The following is a 23,128-nucleotide window of genomic DNA, read 5'->3' as shown; positions in this document are numbered from 1 at the left end:
TGATTACACTTGAGATAATATCAGTTGGCAAGATTTCAAAATCAGTCAGCGCTATCGCATAATTAAATGTCTAATCTGATAAAGAGATAAACAAAAGAGAATTATAATCAAATCATGTGTAAATCATTCAGACTCATTCCAATAGCCATTCTCTTCAAGATATTCCTTTTTGTATTACAAAACCGTAATTAAAAGTCCTTTCATTATTATTCCATTCAAAGCATTTGGTTTTCAAAATAACTTTTAAAACTTTGGAATATTTTAATAATCCTAGGATCACATAAATGTGTCTTATACACATATAATATAATGTAGCTATTAGCACAGACAATGGATACGTATTATCCATTGTCTGTGCTATTAGTGACATGTATGTCTTTGAGGTAGTTTGTATACATTGACATGCAAAACCACACTATTCAATTTATCAAATGTGTTAAACTAAATTGATTACCTAATGGTTTTATGCAAAATACATTGTGTTTTCGCATGACTGAAATATCTTTGACCAGAATTGCTGTATCCGCTGAAGTTAATATCGGGAGTAAACGTGGTGTGTGATTAAACAGGAAACAAGGTAAAGGACTTCATGTCGCCTTTAATGTGTTTAATTTAAAGGAAACGCCTGTGTAGAAACTCTTCATTTTGTTGCAATTAACTCCGGGTAATTGAGTTAAATACTTAATTGTAGCAATTATGGTTAATTGAGTTTAAAACATTACTTCCTTAACTAAGTATCTTATTACTTTTATGAATGTAAGACTTTTAATATGATTAGTAATAACTTATCACAACAAAATATACTTAGATAACAATAATTATTTGATCTAAAGACACTAATTGTATGATTTTCGAATAAATACTTTACTAATATATTTCAGTATCTTATCAAATATTTACTGCATCTTTGAAATTAATGGAAATAATGGGCTTGTGAAAATATCGCGATATGAGTCTTGAATTGCAAAAAACAAATAACGCAATTGAAATAACAATAATAAATGTCGTTACGTAATAGATATGAAGACGGTTTAATAATTTAAATAGAGTTCTATTTACAAAAATAGTAAAATGTAATGCTTACGTATTATTTGAATTCAGTTTTAGTCACCTTACTCGACTTTGAAAACTCTAACAATATCTTAATTCTAATACGTTTCATTAAATTGAAAATACATTACCATTGCAGAATAACAAATTAAATTTAAAGTAGAAACATATTGATATTGTAGTCCTTACGTGCAACAATTTTTATTTTATAGTTAATACTAAAAGTTTATACAACCAGAAAGTAGGTCAATAGCCGAATTCTCAAAGTTTCTGGAGGCTAGATTCTACGAGAAGGCAAGAGCTACTCAAATTCCGAATATTTACGAAGGTTGGAACAATAGAAAAGAACGTGGAAGGTCAATATTCCAAAACGTTCAGAGAAATTACATACAGATTTTTCTAGCTTGCTTTATCAGAGGCAAAACTAAGTGTGAATCTACACATAAGGATACATACACTAAAGATTTGTGTACCTGACTGAACCAATTTTTCCTGAGCGTTAGCAAAGCTATTTCTCGAGGGACAAATTTTAATTTCTGTCTATCTGTCTGTCAGCACGATAACTCAAGAAAGAACTGGCATACATAGATGAAACTTTGCATAAAGCTTTATTACTACATAGTAACATAGAGTTCTATGATTAGTACGAGTTACTCCATGGGATTTGGTTGAACATTATCGAATACTTTTACATTAGTCAGTGTGATTGCAACGAGATAATAGCAGAATAAATAAATGTTTGCACAGAGTGAGTACAAGCATTCGTTTGACATAGTGACACGTGTAATATCTGTCAGCAGCACATCTCAATAAAAATTTCATTTGTAGAGATGTAGAGAAATATTGCATAAAACTCATGCTCTTCATAAAATGAGCAAGTATGATTTCTTTAATGCCACTTGTCCTCCCAAATCGTTGGAGCCTATTCGCAGTAGACTGGTACAATGTTTCTTCTGTCCACAGAACATCTGAATAATGAAATGCACTATAGACTAGACATTTTGCACCCAATCACTGTTACTTGGTATCGCCATCGAGTTCTAGAAGTTATTTTGTTCCAGACAGGTGGTGTACTATTACTGTCATGAAGTTTTTGTCATGGAGCCAGGTTGTTAAGTATACACGACTTATAAAAATGCTAAGCCATATGAATTACAGCGGAAGTCTCCCTCTATCCTTTAGTCAATGAGCCAAGACCGTTTTTAAATATAGTCATAACTAATTTTTTCATATTAAATGTGTACCTCACCACCTTGTTATTGTGATGTGATAATTACAACCTACAGACGCTAGTGGAAACAAATCTTGCCTTACGAGTAGCTGTGGTAAATCAAAGCACCTTCTTATTGATCAATTGAGATAACTACAAAGTATTGAAGGTTTAAATGGAATTAATTTGAAAGCAATATCCGTTGTAGAGAAGTTTCGCAAAGCAGAAGTTCACTTTCATTACTAAAGGAAAAGAGGTACAATAGGAGCTTATAAAACTTAGGTAATTACGACACAAGCCTACTGCTACTGTTGTGGCGCTGAGCAATCCGATATTTCTTTACTCAGATTAAGAGTTTCCCCTGTAATTTTCCCAATTGCACCTTCCGTGCACACTTTACTGAAACCCAATACTGCTGAGAAACTTGGGCCATTGATAACAGGGTTATCGCTCTATATTGTAAATTACGGCGAGCTAAGGCAAAAACTACCATTTTTGTTTTAATTACTGAGATGTTTGTTTCATCTTTTTTTTAATTTAATTAGTTTTTAAATAATAACATTTTTACATTCCTTTGCTCATTGAAGTCATTGCTTACGATTAAAAAGGACTGATAATCTGTATTTTGAGACTATATATATATATATATATATATATATATATATATATATATATATATCAATAAACGTGTTAAGGCAAGTTAGTTTGCAAAAGATTTCGCGTAACCGACTTCGCTGAGGTTCCATGAAAAATTTTAAGTCTATAGCTTCTTTCATTATTCATATGTACTGTGTATAGACAGTCATGCAGAAAAGTAATTGCTACACTTCTCACGGAAACAAAACATAATTTGTGCCAACTTACTGAGAGGTGACGATCAGTCAAATGGCATGAAAGTAGATTCATCATCGTAGAAATAAATATCTATGCCAAATTTCAAGCATTGGTCAATTCATGTTCTACATATCGTGGGCAGAGACGGACAGTTATTATTTCTTACCAGTTCCTCGAGTAATAGACTTCGTTAACGCTCAGCCAATAAAACTCCAGCACACGTTCACGAGGAAGATGAGATTCTGATTGATTTCAGGTTCTAGAATGGTACAAACTTATAAGAATGTAACAAACATATTGAATATCGTTCAAAATTATGAACAACATCCTATTCTGTACATAATGACAATAAATCATCATATTATAATAGCTATACCAAAGGGTATTAAAAATAATCATTACCGATTTCAATTATTCTGATTTTTGTGAGACCCTTCATATCAACATTAACCTTAAAACTGAAGTTACTTCTTACTTAAAACTTCTTTACTGTATACATTGTTTAACGTAAAGGTATATGAATAGAACTGGACAGAATTTACAAAAATTGAATTTATTTTTATTTTAGTTTCTAGATACTAACAAAATAACACGTTTATTTTACTACATTTTCGAAATCAATCGCTAAACTTATTTTAATACTGTGGAAGCCCATAAAGTATTTATTTTTAGAAATAATAAATAAACCCCTCTTTTCTAAATAATATATTGTTTACATACCACTTGTAACCGTATATTATTATGGGGTTTTAAAATGCTCTTCCAGCAAACATCAGAGCCATCGATAAGCGCGCAAGCTTCGGGGCGGAGCTAAGGGTCTTAACCCTGGGGGTTCAGGGGTACGTACGATAGGGCCCTAACGGTAGGTGCCGTCGGTTATCGTACTAGGATGTTGGAGTGCTAGTTGAATGTTAGCGAATGTGTCCGATAATAATAGTGGAAATATGTGTAGAGTTCAATTATTCATTGATCCTGTTTTTAAGCTAAGATTTATTTAATGTCTTTTTAATTTTAAATCAATTGAGTTATGTTTAGTTATTAATGTAAATGTGTTAGTTTAATTTTTTATGAGTTGAATTAGTAGAGAGGACTCACTAACTTCCTAACTTTTTTTAATAAAGTCATTTTTATTTCATATTTTGGCAATCAATATATCAAATTTATTTTTCGTTCTGATATATCAATTATAATATCAAATAGTTTTTTCCAGGTCAAAATTTATTTTGCGTGTTCCGTTTACTGGTACCAAAATAACACCAAAGTTTATTCGTATTTGAATTCTATATTTTCTATTAAACCTCACCCAGCATATCCTAGAGCGGTTACTTATTTTAGATATTGCCAACCTTATATTGCGGTTCCACTTATTTTTTTATTTTAATCTTTTTCTTTTTTTTAAGCAATAACAAAATATTAGCTTCGTGTGATAATCTCAAGCGTAATATCTTTGAAAGGGCCAAAAAAGTATATAGGTTGACTTATAATACTCACCCCCTCCATATAGTAAAGCTGTTAACTCAATATGTGGCCCACATGTGACCCAGATATTTCATTACAAAAGAACAGTCGAAAACAAAGCGGCGATTCAATGGAAAGCCTTCGATAAACGAGGAGAGACAAAATTAAAATTGTTCATTTTTACCGATAATCAGCGAGCGAGCGCAACCCACAATCAAGACTCGAGCGTTGTTGAGTTACTGTAATTAAGAGCGCCGCACGTTTCTCAGTTCGCGAGCTTTGATTCAAGATTTAACGGCGTCGATCCGTCAGTTGTCTCTCTCGCGTGTTCTAATCAAGGTAGCTTCTCTGTAGCTCTATAGCACCTCTTACGCAATAACATTACCTACATTTGCATTGTATAATCTCACCGAACCATCCAATTTGAAAAATATTAAAGTGAGTTTAATTTTTTAATTATTTCCTAAATTTACTCAAATAGTTTCAAAAGTCGAGTTAAAGGTTATGTTACGTTGTTACACATACAGGGTAGATTATACATACAGCTGTGTGTACGTTTCAAGTCCACTATTCTTCGTCTATAAATCATACCTGGAAAATTTACAAAACCAAGAATAAGGAATCCATGTCCGCCTCAAGAGATCCAAAAATAATCGGTAACAAAGATGTTAAAAACGAACAGACTTTTTAGTTTTAGTTGCCGAGTGTTTTAGATCTCTTAAGATAAACCTGTCCTCTAAACTCCAGGTGTCAGTTAGGCGACAGTGTTGGATTTCAGGCGTATGCATAAATCGGAAGTTGAAATAGAGCTAAGCTGTCATTCACATTGAATCCAACCTTCTTACCAAAGCTATATTTTTTTGTATAGTATTTATTATTAGTTGTTTTAAAATAATAGATATTTTGTTAAAGTAGTTCAAACGGGGAAACCAATCAAAAACGTGAATCAGTAAAACAAAATGTTCAATAGGATATACAAACTCGACACCCAAAGCTTCGTTGTGGGTCTCTGGAAGAAGTACTTTCTTCAGACAAGGAAGAACAAGACCTGCCGCGGCGACGAGAGGACAGCAAACACGAGAGTTTACTGACAGCTGCTGTCGTGTCTGCTGGAATAACACGCGCTTTGTTGGTAGAGACCGATATGTTTGTCCCCATCTTCGGAATACCACAAGGATCCAGCCTGCGACCACTTTTATTTTTCTTACATTTTTATTAATGTGTGACCTTTTCATGGAAATGTTTACTAGAAACGTGGAATTTCTCCACTGTTTTCTACGAGCGCCTAACAGCAATCATATCATGGTAAAGGTATCTAGAATTCAGTATACAATGTGGCTAGCGGTAAGGTTTAGAGGGTAAATAATGTACAATTAACAATTGGAAACATACGAAATGAGCGTAACACTACTTTAAATACTTGTTGTACTATACCTATTTTGTTTCAGTGGGGATTCTGGATAAGATACTTTCATAGTAACTAACACTCGTTTTAGTAAGATTGTAAAATTAGATCGATGGATTGTGAAGACTAATAAGGGTTTCCCTATGTAAGGAGTACAACAAGAACCCAATTTGGGGCCACTTTTATTTTATTCCTAATTGATCCGTGTTTGATGTTGTTGTTACAACACTTTCAGAAACATAAGTTTAGTGTACACGCAAGTCAAGCTCATCACGTTTCTGCTGTTCATATCTGAGGTATCACATTGTGATTCATAAGACAGTTGATGCTGGATACAATTACTCACTTCACGCATTTCACTTTAACAAGCCCATGCCCAGCATGTGACCGGATTTATTTATAATCTTTGCAATAAATATCTCGAAGGATTATCACATTCTGATTAGATCTAGAATTATATCGCTTGGTGAGATGCCAGATCAGATAACACCATCGCGTGTGCATGCAGATCATAATGCAGACACCGTACACGTTACTGTTGCCTACTGCAGAAGGCCTCAGGAGTAAAGAAACAACTGACATTTTAACCATTTTCTACTTGATCACGCGTAAAACTCACGAGAGCCTGTGAGTTGTTCGTGGGTCACATTGTATTTATATTACTCTGGAAATGTCAGTCGTTAGTTGTTTGGCTGCTTTGTGAAAACCAACCGAGGATTTGCTTTCTTTGATCTTAACAGCACAATAAATTCCGGTTTGAAATAAATCCACAGTCCAACCCTTTGATTCTATTCCTCATTGACATTTACCGATGTTTGCTATTCGCTTCCAGTATGTTACTAACGATTCAGCAGATTTATACAACAAATCATGATTTATTGAAATTATTGTACTCTAAATTCGCTTTTAACTATTTTGTTAAATAATACCGTGCTATTACTGTTACATCATTTCTCATATGTCTGCTAATGGTATTCTGTTTTTAATGTGGACAATTAATGTGTTTCGATCAGAAATGGAGCACCTGAATGTATAAATTAATGTAGAAGTGAAGGATTGAAAGTTTGCAAAGCAAAGTTTACCTTAGTTGCAAAGTGAATTTAATTGAAAACTGATACAGTTGCAGCTTATTAAACTTGGGTAATTGTTACAAACGCTCCACAACGTTAAGCAGGGCGGTATTTCCTTACCTTAATTATAAGTTGCTCAGTGATTTTGTTACTAATTGTTTAGGCATGAATGAAAATCATCTCTTTCTATGGAGAGAAACTATTTTATTATTTATAAATTATTTTAAACTAAATTGCGAGATTTCATGTCTGTTTGAAATTAACACAACTCGAGACCTACGTCTTTCAATTATTTGTTGTAACCGTTGCTTTATATTTGTTAAAGGTACTACAAAAGAACATAGACGCTGTTAGTATGTTGAAATTACAGTACACGATATTTAACTGGTGGAATACGCAATGATGCTCTACCGCGATGTCCTTTCATGGGCGGCGCGCCGCAACGCCGTTCTAAACGGCAGTTTGATTTTATAGCGTCGCTACTTCCCTCATAACTGTGTTATTTGATTACCATTTATTATCCTGTAGCATCCTTACAAGTCCTCATGTTCACAGAACGAATAAATTACTTTCCATACGGTTCACAATATTAGTTTTCCCTGAAAGGGGAAACGTCCAAGGGGGTATCAGGAATTAGTTATAATGTTACTTAACACAATAGTTGTATAGTAATACATTTAAATAATAGAGTTAATTATAGTATTATTAAGTTGAGATAAAATACAGGAATAATTTGGTGACTATTATCAGACAGTAACTTTATAATTAATGACAAATTTTAATATGTGATTGTATTATGTTAAGTTGAATGTTCTTAGAAAGAACTGTAAAGTCCTACTTCGCCTTAATAACGTCACTTTCGTTTCATTTTAATACAAAATCGTGTAAAGTCAGTGATAAAATAGTGATAACATTATGAGTCAAACGTAGAGGAAAACAGATCGGGGATATCACAATAATTAATAATTCTAGGGAGTCCTTTATAACGGCAAAGTTTGTGACAGGTAATTATTATCATTAACACTTATTGATTTACAAGTTTATTAATAGCACAGTGTAAACTTCATTGATCGAAAATGCTCTAATAATAACTCAATGATTATCTGAGTTATAATAGTTTGATAAAGTTGTTGTTAAATTGTTATGTACAGTTAATTACAGTAATGTTGATACCTGATATTGTTAAAGACATGATAATCCTAATTGTAACTCAATACTGTCTTTAGCCTCAGGATTGTTATCCAACTTATAATAGGGTACTTTCCTTCCGTTAATAATACCAAGTATGTGTTTGTTACCTGTGATAGTAAAATATGTCCTTAGATGGAGCTATTCTTTCATCTTTAGACTGTATGAAGAGATGAATGGTTTCGTCAGTGCTTAATATACAAATACAATAAAAATCTTTAAACACAAAAAACTAAGGCCCCAAGATAAAATAAAACATTACTTTTTACAAACAAACGAGTTGGTGGTGGCAATGATAGACCAAATGTTTACTGTACTTTGCTACATAACGTAGATAGAAATTATTAACTATTATAAACAGCGATTTTTCGACTACGAACTTTAGTAGAGAGATCATTCTTCTGTCCTAAAGAAATTATTTTATAGTGCAATAAAGCAAAAACCTGAGGACATCATTGTGATTAAACCTTTAAGGCCTACCGTGAGGCGTAGGAGTGACAGGATATTCAGGATAGGTAAAGGGCCCACCTCCTGCCCAAATCCCATGGTATACTTCCCATTAGTTGGAATAGTGCACTGTCTCAATTAATATGTCAGTTTGTTTCCCATTTTCTCGAAATTTGCGGTCAGTGTAAAGTATTATGACACTTTGGAAGAAGAGAGGTTCTCTCTGATTCAACGTATAGCAGTCAAGGCGGGCAGGATAGTTAAGAATAAGGTTCTCCTTCACGTTTGAGTTGCCACCATCTCCACTCATAGACCGCAATAAACAAAACCTAACAATCAATTTTTCTCTTTACTTCCATATCTTGACATTTACGGTCAGTCATGTAACGTTTCTGGACGTCTATTTGGCAGCCCAGCTGGAATTTATGATATCAACTTTTGTTTGACATACTGTATGTTCTATTTGAATGTACGCACATGTTTAGCCTGAAGTGAAACCCCCTCCCCCCCCCCCCCCCAAGGTGAAACCATTGACTTATATATATACATGCATTTGGTGGTCTCTTGTAAATTGTACTTATTAATTACTATTGTGGCATATTCAAGTGTATCAAAATGTACATTGAACTGTTTTATAAAATTCAGAGTGTAGAAGAAAGGGTCTCCAGAGAATCTTGATGGAACACATTTAGTTTTTAAGACATTCAAATCCGATAGATCTGTTTCACACAAAAAAAAAAACAGTTAGGTTAGTAACTAGTAACAACAGGAGCAATAATCAACAACAGTACAATTGCAATTATTAACCTACTAAAAATGCATTAACATTTTATTTCGTAAACAATTACAAGTGCAATCATAAGGATCCAAACGTTATATCCAATTAGACGTTTTAGAAATTCAGTCGAATAGTTAAGGAAACAGTCAAGTTTATAAATGAAAAAGTCTGTAACCTATATTACCACTAAATATGAAAAATGTTGTGAGGGCACTCATGTCGGATTGATTGAGATATTCATTACCAATTAATAATGACTGATGAAAAGTCAGATTCTGTCAAAATTTTTTTTATATATTTAACTCATTTACTGGGTGAGTGAACTACTTTCAAATCATGCCGAAGTTAAAATAAATATCTACCAATACTCTAATTGAAAGTGAAAATAGTTTTTAAATTTTTATAGATTTTTAATGGCTGTTTTATGCTTTCAATAAGTGAATGTGTACTCCCCTCATACCCCCCCTAAATCATACCCCCCTCTCTCACTCTCTTGGCATACTTCGCTGTGCGGGAGTCTGTTCTCTGATCAAACGTACCGACTCGAAAGCTGTGTTATTTCTGGCATCGACAACTTCATTAAGCCCGTCTTGGCACATCAAAGTCCCTATGATTTAGCATCACTTGTTTGCCACCGGGGTGGAGCCGTCTGTCAGACAAATTAGCCGTGTCCGAAGCTTTTCAGAGGGATAAATTACAGTTTGCACAAATATTTGCGTCGAGACGGCAACAGCCTCATTACCGTAGAGTGGCCGGCAGTGAGTTTGTTTTGGCCGAGAGAGTCCGGCCAAGTCAATCAAGTCCCTCGTTATTGGTGAAGATTGATCACGGTGGGTCGTACCTTGCGGCGTATGTTGATAGATCATCATCAGAACACGATCCGGCCTTGGGCAGGAGATCACCGATACAGGTGGCACCGGATGTGAGATTTGTCTCACAACTCTGATCGAGTGTTGAGTAAGGTCATGTGTCCACGTGGTGACTTGAGGAAGATGTCAAATTTGAGAGCCAGTAAAGAATTAATTTTCTGTTAATTGTTGTAATAAACACTGACTTTAAAAATCCTGAAACTCGAATCAAATTTGGTATATGATTGTAAACAATGCTGAATTCCTAAAACTACAAAATTTCCTTTAAAATCTAATATTTATTAGAAATATGTATTTAATAACAATAAAAAATTTAAATGAAATACCTAAAATGCATGAATTTAACCAATGAGAATATACCAGAAACATGGTTGTCCATTCAAAATCATTGATCTAGGTCTTAGATTTTCTTAAAGATACACAACGTCAAGAAATAGGTTTTGTATACGTGTTTTTAGAAGAAATAATTTTTAAAAACTACTAGATTATGTAAAATCACTTTGTTATAGAATGTAAATATTATAAATAACAGTTCTAAAATATGTTTACTACATCAGTTTAGGGCGTTCGGGGAGCGATAGCATTTCTTACTCCTTGAGTGATTTCCTCTTTCTTGATCTGATAAAGATATCTCGGATGTTTGATATATATCTTATAGCTGATCTTTCAAGTGAATTTCTTGGGCAATATTAACAGCAGGCATTAAACAATTATGAATAATGAAATTAAATATCAACTTTTAGTTTGCATGTGTGGCTACTTTTAACATAAAACACGTTATTATCGCAATAAAGCAGGTGCTTTAATATGGAAAATAATATGTGACTATTTAAATTGAGTAATCCAATCTTATGCAATAAACTGTTATAATTGCTCAATATTTTCACTATGATAGATCTATAACGCATGATTTCATCATGCACTTGTTTTACTTCTTTTTTCGAAATATTAAAACAAATGGCTATTTAATAGCCTTGTGACAGGGGCACAGAAAAAGTTTCATTTGGGGAAGAAATGGTAGAGTAAGTATGTACACACCCTATACAATCGCTTTTAAGTACACTGTACATTATTGGACCTTATTACTACAAATGTTTAATTCCGAAAGTCGTGGAGTATTTAGGTTGTATTTTAATCACTATAAAATTAAATCATGCCTGAAAACCAGTAAGGAAATTCTTGATATGTTTCGTTATTGCCATAACGCTAGAATATATGCAATCTTTTCAAATTGAAACAGTTTTAAAATATGCTCAATAAAAGAGTTCAGGGATGTCTTCGAATTGGACGGAAATAGTGGGACGCCTATTCAGAGACAAGATTGCAACAAAGAAAATAATCTGTAGAAGGATGGAGGAATACAAACAACTTTGAAAGCGTGTTTGTGTCCCAGGGACAAGAGGTTCTTACGATGTCAATATTCAACATTTCAATAATTTATCCCAGGTGATTGAGTTTATGTAAGTAAAATCAATATTTGTTTTATAAATGTACATTTTTTATTAAAAAAATACCTCACGGGAGTGTATACAGTATGCAAATGCCCAATGCATTGTTTGTTAATGACGAAATTATAATACACAGTATAAAAGTTTACTGTGTTAAATAATTTGACAACCCATTTATGCACATTATACCACAAACGTAAACATTAGGATGTCTGATATGTTCTCTGATTAAATTTAAACTCGTAAATTTAAAAATTAGTTAAAATTCAGAAAAATACACGTGTGGTTGTGCGTGTGTGTGTCATCTATAGTACTACATTATTTACAAATAAAGATATTGCTTAGACAGTACTATGTTATTTTTCAAGCGTGTTATGCTTTATTCTAATGTAGGGTATATAAGTTATGTAATTTCCAAAAGGAAAATACACATCTTTATTATTTTTGAACTATGAGTATAACAAGAAACTCCTGCCACACCTTTTACAGTCCTTTGATACAGACTCTGCGACGTCCTTTGTACTTTCCCCTCATTATCTAAAGGCTGGGAGGGAAGTACACAAAATTACATTTTCTCTTTTTTATAAATACTTGAGAAATTTTCTTGGAATTTATTAATCTGATAAACAAAAACCTCTACACAGTGTTAACCATAATTACTATGTATTTCACTTTAAATTTTTATAAAGAAATTATCTATTCAATATGTTGTTTTCACCAAGTTACAATTTTAATTTTAACATTTGAGCTGCAGACCTCGTTTTCGGCTTAAGAAACAATCACTTTCCACCAGGTGTGAATTTCAAAAAGTTTTAAATTTTGATATAGTATTTATTTGATTATTTATTAGGGACAAATAGTTCAAACTTCTCTAGGTTTTAGAGACGGCTTAGAATTTACAAAAGTACTTACTAAACGGTAGAAAACTATTTTTTTTTTTTTTTTTTATTGAGAAATCAACAGGATTTATAAATTAAAGTATTTGAAAACAAAATATTTTGTTTCCTACTCCATATATAAGTATGCATGGTAAATTTGCATACTTATATCACCATTTACTATGAACAGCACATGTCGCGCAAGAGCTTTCTCTGAGGTTACATGCAACATTTCAAGGTTACAGCGTATACAAGAATATTCTTGTAGGCTACATGTGGTCTATATTACACTTTAAAATGTCTTATGAATGTACTCAATCTGTTTAAATATGTATTTATTCTGTAGGTTTCTCATTCCCACCACGATTATTCACATACATAACAATGTTCGCTAACAATCATCCAAATCCCATGGAGTGACATGTACTACTCGTATCATAAATGAAGTTTCGGGCAAAATTTCATGTCTATAGGTCAGTTCTTTTTCGATAAATCTGCGTACAGACAGATAGAAATGACTTTTTTCCAGCCTCTGAAGTTTTAGGCTTCGCTAACGCTCAGCCACAAATTAACGTTTAACGCTATTGATGCTGTTTTGCTACAAACATTGCCAGTGCAGTGGATATGAAGAGTACACCATCACACAGAGTAGCACAAAGATCAATGAATCTGGCTTAATTAGAAAACACGATCTCACAGTGCCTGGCTGCAGATGGCAGTTCCCTGTTGACTCTTGAATTAAAGCGCGCGCTCTGAGAAACGGTGCGTTGTTATTAATGACTCACTGCCGCTTTGTCGTGATTGTGGCAACGCCATTTGTGAACAATTTTGACTCCGCCGCCGCGCCGCACCGCACAGCTTTTTGTGTTTCGGTTTGTTATGAAACATGAGTCACATTTCTCGTTGTACTGTCGTACGTAGATACAAGCAATTTTGAGCTCCATTTAATCGTATAGGTTCTAAGGTGTCTTACAATGTACATATAGTTATGTTTTATGTTTACACGATGAAACAAATTACTGCCTGAGTGTTAGTGAACTTCACCACTGGAGGGACTGGAAACTGTTCATTTGTCTGTCTTCCTGTATGTCAGCACGATATCTTGAAAACGAACTTACCTAAATACTTGAGATTTTACACGGAGCTTCTTTTCTATATAGGCAATATAGAGTTCGACTATGTTGCACATCACTCCATTTGATTTGGCTCAATTTTAGCTTGGTCTTATAAGTAACTATGATTACGAGGGTTTCACAGAATAAATAAATTTCTAAACAAATATAGTAAAAAAAAAAAAAAATGGCATTTGTAACACATGTAACCTAACTACAAGTAATATATGTGTGTATATATATATATATATATATATATATATATATATATATATATATTAAACTGTGTAAATGGCAATAGCCTTATTGTTATATAGATATATATAATGTTATATAGGCTATTGCCATTTATACAGTTTAATGTAAATAAAAGTCGTTTGACAGGTATTTGGTCTTCCGATCATATGTTAGTTTGCTTATTTTAAACGCATATGTGACAGATACGGCCAAATACAAAATAATTTAATCGGAAATAGTAAGCGCTCTGTTGTGTAATGGTAGCACATTCACCCGGCAAGTGAGAGATCCGGGTTCGACTCCCGGCGGAGCAAGTACTTTTTGCGATTCAATGTTTATTGAAATGATATATATATATAAAATAAATATTACTTTTGGGCAAGTTCTTATACAAATTTTCATATAAATTGTGACTTAAGTTGGCATAAACATATTTTAATAAATTATAAAAATACATAAATACAGCTTTGATGAATAATTACTTAGGAATAGTTCATGTTTCTCAGTAAAATATCACCTAAGGGAATCACATTTTATGTATAAATATCATGTCAGAATCTTAAAAATCTGTTTTGGACCTGATTGAAAGATGGCACAAATCATTGGTTCAACGTGTCAAACTCCTTCCGGAAATATCAGTATAGCTCTGCTTTTTTGTCTTTTGGGAATGTATTTTTAAAATGTGCCTTACGATTTTAGATAAATAATTATATTATTATACGAGAGTGGTGCATTCAAGTTAAGTATCACTTAGAATACCGGAGGGTAACGATATTATATCAGCAGGTTCGCCTATATGACGCCGCCTTCAGGATGCTGGTGGACTCAATTGCCCCGCTGCCCACGTGCCGCACAGGATCAGTGCAACTCCCCCCCTCCGCCATAAGTCAGTAAATCACAACCGATATCTTCTTCAATATTTGGGTACCGCGCCTTACCAAGTGGGCGGATCATGGCCACTAATCTCGGATAATGATTTAACTGTCTTGTCAGTCGCGACCTTGCTCCGTGGCTTGAGGGTCCTTAGGCCATCTAGAACTTGAATGAGATCTTTTGTTGCTCTGCTTAAGTGAACTTAAAAGGTTGATTGATAAGTGTATTTGTAGCATATTAGCAAAACCATTTGAATTGTCCTTCATCACTGTCAGCAACAACTTTTCACTGTTTCATTTGTTGATTTTTTTCTACTCAATATACCTGAATCGCTGTATAATATATATAATGACTATCGAAAGAGATACTGATAGGGTTAAAAATGAAATGAAAACCTCTTTTTGTAATTTACTGGTCGGAAGAAACAAGTTCAAATCAGACATTTGAAATTTAATGATTCTTCAGTTCATTTTAGATTTATCCTTGCAAGAGTTCTATCCTGTGAAAAATCTCTAATGGTAAACAAATCAGTTTTACCTATAAAGTACAGTATTGGTCTATATACTTATTGATTGTTCATTTCATCACACCTTTCATCACGATATTGATATAACTAGCAATATCGTTGATAGTTATACCTAACATTCAGACATGATTAATTGCATTACAAATATTTTATTGGATGAAAGTTTTCTTTCCTTATTACAGAATAAAGACTTGTATCTAATTAGCAACATTATTAGGAAATTGTCTAAAGTATGTCGTAATCTGCTTTAATTTCGTATTTCCACTTAGACTAATGTAAGAGACATTAATCGAGACGAGTTCAAATATAAGATTAACGCAAGTGAACAATACTTCCCTGCGAGTGTTGCCATTTCTCGTGGCAATCATTGTTGCAAATCATATTTTATTTGTAACGATATCCGTGTTTTATCACTTTTAATTGTTCAACCACTTTCTCATCACTACGTACTTAATTTTTATTCCAGGTACTTTTCTAATGCCACGATTACTTACATATCAGGGACAGGTTTCTCCATAATATCAGTGGCTCCATAATCAACCGATTTAGACATCAGATTGACATGCAGTGGAGTGATTTAGCTTCAAAGTTAGTCTATTAAAAAGTAAATCGCAGACAAAAGTTAGATTTATCTCTTCACACCTTAGACCGGAAAAAGATTACAAAGGCCGGAATCAGCCGCTTTTTGGCCTAAGAAGACTTTTATACCTACGTATGAATCAATTTACGACAATAACCATGCTCCTACTGAAGTAAAATCATTTTTGCAATATACAACGGCTTTTCATTCAACCATCGTTGCAATCCAATAGGTGGTACTTTATAGTGAGGGTGGCGATCAAAACAATGTATTTATTAACAAGAAGAGGTATGAATGTGTATGTACTTCGTTCAATACAATCTTTTGTTGTTTAAGATTCAACAGCTCATGGTTTTTATTAGTTTTTATGAAATTTGAAATTTTTCAAAATGGTTCCTTTAAAACATTTGCCGGCCGAAACCAAAATGTCCTAGCATCATCTTCCGATTTAAACTAAGCTTACCGAATTTGCTCGGATCCGCAGTCAAATCAAGACAATTTAAAAACTATTATTAGTGAAAAACTTATGTCCCAAACAAATGTTTAAAAAAATCTTATCAGGAACTAAACTTGTACTTCAAATTTGTTTGGTATTGTTCTAGGTATTTCTTTTGGTTACGTTATGTTTTTAAACTCTAATTTGATAGATGAACCGTACATGATCATGAATTTTCAAATGAACACATAACTATTATACTTGTTTACCCTGGCATCATTTTTCTTATACTATGGCATCGAAATAAGAAAACCTTATTTAAGTATTTTATCCAAGTACACATTAGTATAAGAATAAAAAGTCACATGGACGAAACCTGTGCGTTCTATTAGCTAAGAACTTTCCATGAATGGGAAAATTTTATTTTCATTGTGTATTCCACATAATTGAAACTCTACAAGCCGCATATTTCTAAAGTATACAACGCACTTTTAAGAACCCCTCATTTTTTAATAAGTTCGTTAGCAAGTAACATATATTCTGACATAATGTTAAATACGTCACTGCATCATTCGTACTATTTTAATTTTGTTAAACATCTATTCCAGGTTCGATTCGCACCACCTACCCCTGCAACAGTAGCCATGGCCAGGGGCACACACGTGCCTCCCTGCTCAAGGCCCCGCGCGCATCAGCTCATCCCGCACTCAAATGTCATCGCCGCGGACGTTTCCCATAAAGTGTGCATTTTAAAGTCGCCTGTCAGCTGGAAGAGATGACGAAACCGTAGGGATTAGACGGGCTGAATGGAAAGAAACGGGCCGGGCCCAGTGACTTACAAGAATGTAGCCGAGTGTCAGTTCCGTTTAATTCCCAGGGAGACAGACAGACGGAAAGGTAATGTCTAAATCAAACAGTGCCGGCGGCTGCGGGTGGACCACCTAGCCCGTCTGCCCGACTAAAGGTTGGGACACACATAACCGCACCGCGCCCGGACACGTCAGTCGGCCGTATGCTGGCCATCATACGGTGAAAGAATTGCAGCGCAGTTTTTCAACCTGCAAGTCCATACTTGTCCGCACCGACACCAGACCGTCGTGGCCGCACCGTGCCCGCACCGTCACCGATATGTGGAGTTTGAATTTTGACGGGCACGGTGCGGTCTACGAGCGGCATCATATGTTGTTTACTGTTGCGTTCTTCTTTTTAAAACTATTTACGTAGTCTACACGTTCTATTTTATTGAATTATTTAGTATAGCCTACTAAACTCTACATCCTGTGTTCGCGTACAAAATCATATTTATTGATAAAAGTAGGCTATTACATTTTTCTTACATTAGAGTAAACTAGTCATATTTTCTTATTGTGCATATTTTCTTATTACAACAACAAATTTGAAAAAACCATGTTGTACATTAAGTGATTTTAAACAACTAAATTCGAACTATTTAAAAAGTCTATAAACATTTTTTTCATTAATTAAAAAATAACAAGCAATGTAATATATTTGAGCAAAAATCTATTTTTCTTTGATGTTTTGAAGTTACTTGATAAATTTATTCCGGTATTTTGTAAGAGTCCATATTTTAGAATGTCTCTATGACATTTTTATTTATTATTCTTTTCACTTCAATAAAGTAAATATAAAATGTTTTTTACAATAAGATTTTCAAAACAAGAAAAACCCATGTTAAAATAAATAATAATAATACTAAATCATTTATTTCCCCATAATAACAAACTGGAATATTACAAATAAATATTATTGCCAGTGCTTAGTAATAAATAAGACTATGACATAACGTATTTACAATAGCAGTAAATAACAAATAAAAAAATGTTTTCTACTTACTTTATTTCTAATTTATGTACTTAGAGTAATAAAATATAAAAAGTAGGTTACATCCTTTTAGATTTTCTTTCTTTTCTTAAACCTAATAATTAGGCCAATAGATTTACAAAATAAGGGAAATTTAGGTACCATAAGAGGCTGTTCCTGTGTTGGGGATACTATATACAAAAAGGGTAAAAATCGAGCAAGAATGAAATGATAAAAATTAGTTATTGTAACTTATGTAGTAAATAATGTACTATTACGTTTCAAGGTTTAAATTTAGTATAACTATTGTGCTGTATTAAACAAAAAGCATTTATGCATGATTTACAATTCAAATATTAGGCTTTACACATGTAGCATTAAATATTATATTATAAATAATTATTTTATAAATGTTCTAACTTTAAATATTATTATAACTTAGCAGACAAGACTAATCATACACTAAATTTATTATCTTAAACATATACTCAATATCATTTTTGACCAATCAACCATACTCTAATTTTTTTAGAAAATATATTTATGTTTCTCTACTATTTTTGACTAATTCTGGCAATAAATTATTTGTCCTCGGAGCTATAAAAGAAATAATTTTTGTAAAATTTGTTTTTTTGTATGTTCTCCAGTATATATTTTACAAATATTTACTATGTTTTACAAATTATTATAAACGGGCTTGCAACATGGCAAACTCTCTGGCATCACACTATAGCTCTTGGGTTTAATACAAAAAACACCAAATACACTGTTTATAGTGTATTTGACAGAAATTCACTGCAATGAAACACAATGAACAAGAATTATACATTATACATTAAACATATAAACCAAGATAATGATATTATTTACAAACTTTACACACTAGCTGATTGTACAAAGCTTTACTGTAGCATTGCAATGTATCATTCACCACAGCTATTAATAAACATAACAACAATGAAATTAACAATTTTCTCAAGCAATACTTAATCTTCCAAATATTTTTTTAAGTATCTGTCACTTTTGAATTTCAAAAGAAACATGCTCTAGTACAAACAGTGAGATTGTTGCGCTCGGACTGCATACGGACATGTGTGGCCTCACGGTAACCGAGCCGGGCCCGCACCGACAATCGGCCGACTCACGTGTCGGGCACGGTGCGGTTATGTGTGTCCCAACCTTAATGCTCCCTCCAATCTCCTTTATGTTAACCTACATATGGTGTTGAAATTACGGCTTAAATAAGCATTCATTTGATGAGGTCCCGCCCTCAGGGCTCTTGGCTTTGTGTCGACTGACTCATTAGGTTGAAATTTTAGACTATTATACCTTTTGGAGTATTAAGTTTTATTGAATTAGTTTAAAACTCATCTGTATTTCGAGTGATAATTTTATTTTACAGCACACTTAACCTTTTCAACCACCGAGTGATATATTATCTCGGAAATACTGATTTATATAATACACTCAAAATAAATTTACAACATATTTTTATATTTGAATAATAGAATTTCTTCGATTGAACATGACATATTGTCTTTCTTTGGATAAGTATAAATACTTGAGGAATAATAATACATACATACATGAATAATACATACTCATAAGTATATTCAGTTATATTAACAAAGTAGGAATACTCTACACTACATAATATATTATAACAGGCTTACGCATACAACTGTAATAAGCTTATTTATAAATTGATTTAAACTGTGATTTTCTCGTTGCCATCAATGTTACCCATAAGATCAATGTAAAAATGTTTGCTATCGTTCAGCCAAATTCCTTGTAGTGAAATGCACTGCCATCGAAATCCCAAGGTTACTTCGTCCATTATATATCGTACGGGCAGACCGACAGAAATGGTAGGCTTCACTTACACTCAGCCAACCAACATTTATACTAAAAGGACAATGTTAAAAAAGTGTAAATGACACATATTCTTATTACAACATGAACCAGTATAAAATTCCTTTAAATAATCTTGAATTTATTACCGTATGCGAATATCAGATAACACAAAAACTTATCCAAGTAATCGTGATACGTGGATCCAATTAGTCTTCTGCTCGGCTGCGTCGCTTTAAAAATCTTTCAAGAACTTTTCCCAAGTTATTTTAACAGCTGCGAGTCCCTAGAAGACCGGCCTTAAATATTATTCTTGTGCTTTTACAATTATTTGTAAAAATTTTATCCATTAAAAAATCCTTAGTGTTTGATTTTAAATTAAGGACAAGTATATTATAATTGACAGCATTTTACGCATACTATTTTAACGTCATACTCTAAATATTTCGTCTTAACTAATTCCAAATTCTATCGAGATTTCGTTATTACGATGCGAAGCAGACGTACGAAATCCCCTCAATTAGATTCAAGAGTTTTTGGGCTAATAATTATCGGAAAACATATTGATTTAAAATATTTTCTCACCTTTAATACATTTATCGCCTGGAACAGTGACTGTTATTGTTACTTTTGACAGTAAGTGCAAATCAAATATACAAAATGAAATATTATTACTAACAAACGAAGAGGTGTCTTTATTGCTAACTATTCAAAAAATCTACACGTAACTAAGGCCTTACGATTCCTCGTTGATTTCTTAACGACATATATAATTTGTAAAAGTTATTTTTGCAGTAGGATTATTCAAACATTGTAAAATATAACTTTATCCAGTATTCAAACTTATCAATGCCTATTTAAAAGTTTCATTTCCTTGTTTTATCAGAGGTTATTTATGAAGATTTTTGTATATTATCTTCCAATAGTCCTCACTTCCACAACACTTTTACGCAGGTTGGTATTTTTATGGATTGATCGGCGTCGGTATATCCTTTATGTTTTAACCTTCCCTCGCATCTTTTTCAGCAACCAGGGAGAGTCAATCGCCGAGCGGTCTAACACGTTGGACTTGAGATCCGAGTTAGAGATTTTGCAGATTTAACTCCAGTCTTTGACCGTAGCGATTTTAGCAGTACAATTGGCACTATACTGTATCGACTCTTTTTCTGTTTTTACATCCTCACACAGGCTATTGTTCCACGAGGACGGTCAGAGTAAGGCTAAAAGGAAATCGGCCTCGCCTTAAAAAAAAGAAAAAATAGCTCTAACCTTTCCCGTTGTAGACATACGTCCCGTACGAGGACATCAAACAACTGTATGAAACCTATTAAATTCGTTCTTCATTATACATTACAACAAGTAATCCAATGTGTATTTTTATACTCACCAAATACAATCCTGTAACATTGGAACGTGAAACTAACTAACCAGAATGTAGGTATTTATGTTACCCGCAACTACTAGTTGTTACAGTTCTTGGAAGAATATTTCAGAGATGTGCCGCTGAGTAACTGATAGTTCCGTCGCACAGAAACATAAACTTACAGAATTAACCCGGCATGTAGTCTGCGCAATGCTCATTCCCCGCAATGTTTTGGCGACGGTGGCCAAATTATTGCAGCAGTTGCCAACTGTATTAACGTACGCAAATTGTTGCAAGTAGTTAGCTGTTGGGTGAGTAATATCTAGGTCCCTGCTGCCAGAACCATCTCTCTCACCAGATGTCAACGGCTACTTAGTTAATTAGCGTGCTTTTCTTGGCGAGATGTACCGCGACACACACGTGTAGCTCATGTTGCTCTTGGTCCAGTAGCTATAAAGTGACAAAACAGCTTTTGGTGCAGTTAGAACAATATAGTAAGAACTCTTGGTACTTGGAAAAATTAAGGATAAACTTAACAAGACCTCACTACACAGGGTGCCCATCTTAACTGTCCTGCTATTGCTCTCCAGGGCACTACTAAACTTATAGAACAGATAAATGATATGTTTTACCCATTTTTAAGTGACAATTATAAAGTTGAATTTATGATTTGCAGTTATTTTATAATTTGATGATGAATTTTAATTTCATATAGGGCACTCTATATTTTCATGCAGTTTAGTAACTAAAGTAACAATTCTTTTGTTTAAAGTATCTTACTTGCGATGGAAGGTTTGAAAAGATAATAGGATTTTGGACACTTTTCGTTGTTATACGTTACAAAAAAGTACGACACGGATATGTGTTACAATTTTGTATACCATATAACGATGGCAAATGCCCGAAATATTACTTAAAGTAACAGTTTAAAATTGTTTTATTCTTGACCATTTTCTTATTTACCTTCTCGTTTAGAAGCGATAGCCTGCCACACATTTAAAAAATGCCACGTTTTATACCCTGCAAAATGTTAAGGAAAATATTGGGTTATCTGTTAGACATTTAAAAATCGCCTTTCATATTAAAAAATTGTGCCAAAGTTTTGAAATGCTAATGTACATTTGAAACTGTCACTGAAAAAGTAGGCAAAGTAGATTTATATGTCCATGTATATTTAGTGATTTTCGAGATAGTAATGGTTGCACAATAAGGTGGGCACTGTGTATTGTGGCACCTACTGAATCCGAGGCACATTTACCATCATTATTACTATCGGAGCTCTACCACCAAGCGATGGTACTCCATTTGTTTCCATTTACCATCGGATAAACACATTGATATAAACATACTCTGTTCAACACTCACGGAAAGCTTAAAGAAGCACACTTGCAATTATGGCATCAGTAACATAAGGGGACAACTAAAAATACGTTTTTGCTTATTAACGTGTTACCTTTTATCTAGATTAAAATTTGGGAGGTCTCTACTCTGTAAATTTTAAATTCCATCATTAATTGAGCAAAAACCTGCGTATTAACATTACCATTCGTAAGCCCTTAACAAATTTTATTTTATTTTACCGTTATGTCCTACACATTAGTACACAAAATAAACCATCACGTAGGATATTAAATCTAACATAGTTTTGAAATTATATATATATATATATATATATATATATATATATATATATA

At 33.3% G+C, this 23,128-nt stretch overlaps 1 protein-coding gene across 1 annotated transcript in view; it reads left to right on the top strand.

Moving 5' to 3' along the window:
• Positions 1 to 23,128, top strand: part of LOC124366014 — a 435,131-nt gene that overhangs the window by 229,703 nt on the left and 182,300 nt on the right. The gene's annotated exons all lie outside the window — the stretch shown is intronic.

This window comes from Homalodisca vitripennis, chromosome 7 (assembly GCF_021130785.1).
Source record: "Homalodisca vitripennis isolate AUS2020 chromosome 7, UT_GWSS_2.1, whole genome shotgun sequence".
In the NCBI taxonomy this organism is placed as follows: domain Eukaryota; kingdom Metazoa; phylum Arthropoda; class Insecta; order Hemiptera; family Cicadellidae; genus Homalodisca; species Homalodisca vitripennis.
The sequence above is the reverse complement of the archived record's forward strand: the minus strand, read 5'-3'. Positions and strand labels throughout refer to the sequence as shown.